Raw genomic sequence first — 1,954 nt, forward strand, 5'->3', positions numbered from 1 at the left:
GACTCACCCCTGGCACCTCCTGGTTTTCCTGCTCTAGCACCCTTGGCCAGCAGTTGTTTTGGTCCTGTGGGAGTCTCTCTTCTCATAACTTGTTCCTCCCACCCAGTCACTTGTAGTTCCACGCCCTTCTGGGGTAACAGAACATCCAACAACAAAAATCCAAAGTCGTTACATCTGGTTCTCAGCTCCAACTCTTGGCTGCATGGGCCTGCTACCCTTTCCTCAGGGTTTAAACCATCCTCAGCCCTGTATTTTGGGGGGCTTCAGGCCACCTCGCTGGTGGGGAAACACAAACACACGCTCTATACTGGGTCCCAGTTCATGGGTCCTAGGATGGGCAGCCAAGGTCTGCTTTATCAGTCACTGTCTCTTTGGACACTTTTCTACTACCGGCCTTTCTTCCAGTCTTTTCCCCAGCTCCTTCCTGGACTCTTTGTAATAAGCAGCACCTCCTAAGGCTTCGCACCAGATGTCTGGCTCTTACCCTTGTGTCAGGGTCAGTCACAGGAGCATGCTCTAATCCAACATCTTCCTCCCTAGGCTTCTTCCTTTCCCTGCAGGAGCCTTTCTGTTCCCCACAGGCTGCTCTGTTACCAAAAGAATGGCTACAGAGTTTATCGCTTTCTTCCTATAGTCCTGGTCTGCTCCAGGCTTCCTCTCTTTATAGCTGCACCCAACTCTAACCCAGCTGGGGTTCATCTTTAATTAGGCCTGGCCCACCCTCCATGTGCAACAGGTGGATAAATTGGCCCCCCAAGCCCACCTCTATTAAGTAGACACCCCATCACAGAGGTGCTAGAGTAGGGTATTGGTTCTAAGGGACTTGTTTAGAGATATGGGAGCTGTATGGAGAGTTAGAAGCCTGGGATTTGGGAAAGAGGACACCTGGATCTTCAGATCACTTTAACACCCTCTAGTGAATGTTTTTGGGGAGACAGTCTCCAAAGTTCTCACTAAAAACACTGTTATTCCTGCTTCAAAGTAATCCTGAACAGGACCTCTGAATTCACAGCTCCTGTGACTGTAGCTTGTGGTTCCGGTCCTACTAGATCCAATGAGGTAGGTTGAAGAAATGTAAACAATTTGATCCCCTCCCAAGCAGATCTCAAGACTACCAAAAGATGCCTGTGAAAATCCCTACCAGATCTTGACATCCATCTCCCACTCAGTTCCCTCAGCTGGTTCTGTGAAATCCTCAACAGATCTGGACTTCTCCCACTGGATTCAGTCATCCTGCTTTGACCATCCCATTCCCCCCTAACCTGTGACACTATTGCTTGGATCTATGAACATGGCACTGGTCCAGTAGTATCTCCTGCAGATCTTGTACAACCCGTTGGGAATCAAAACAGCTCCTGATTGTTCCAGTTCACACCCTCCACTAGATGCTGTGTGAGCACACGGTGGATCTAATAATTTCCCCAAAACAGCCAGTTAATTTCCACCGGATCCCATGATATTCCTGGTTGAGGGAACCTTTTCCCAACAAAGCAATTTCATCCCCCACTGGCTCCCATGTGGTGCCCTGTGGATCTACCCCCTTCCCCAGAGCATCTGTGATCCTGATGAGATGAAATTACTTCTCAAAACAGCCAGTTAATTTCCACCGGATCCCATGATATTCCTGGTTGAGGGAACCTTTTCCCAACAAAGCAATTTCATCCCCCACTGGCTCCCATGTGGTGCCCTGTGGATCTACCCCCTTCCCCAGAGCATCTGTGATCCTGATGAGATGAAATTACTTCTCAAAACATCTAGTGTTCCCCTCCCCCCACTTAGTGATACCTACTGGACTAACAATTTCCCAAATCTACCCCCACTCCGCCCACAGTGGATCTAACCTTTCACCAAGACACCCAGTGCCCCTCTACCCCCAGATGCCGTGTAATCCCCAGTGGATCCAGTCCTCTCCCACTGGATGAACTCACCCGCCCCTGAACTTCCCCCTCTAGCC

This window comes from Chelonia mydas, chromosome 14, assembly GCF_015237465.2.
Source record: "Chelonia mydas isolate rCheMyd1 chromosome 14, rCheMyd1.pri.v2, whole genome shotgun sequence".
Lineage (NCBI taxonomy): Eukaryota > Metazoa > Chordata > Testudines > Cheloniidae > Chelonia > Chelonia mydas.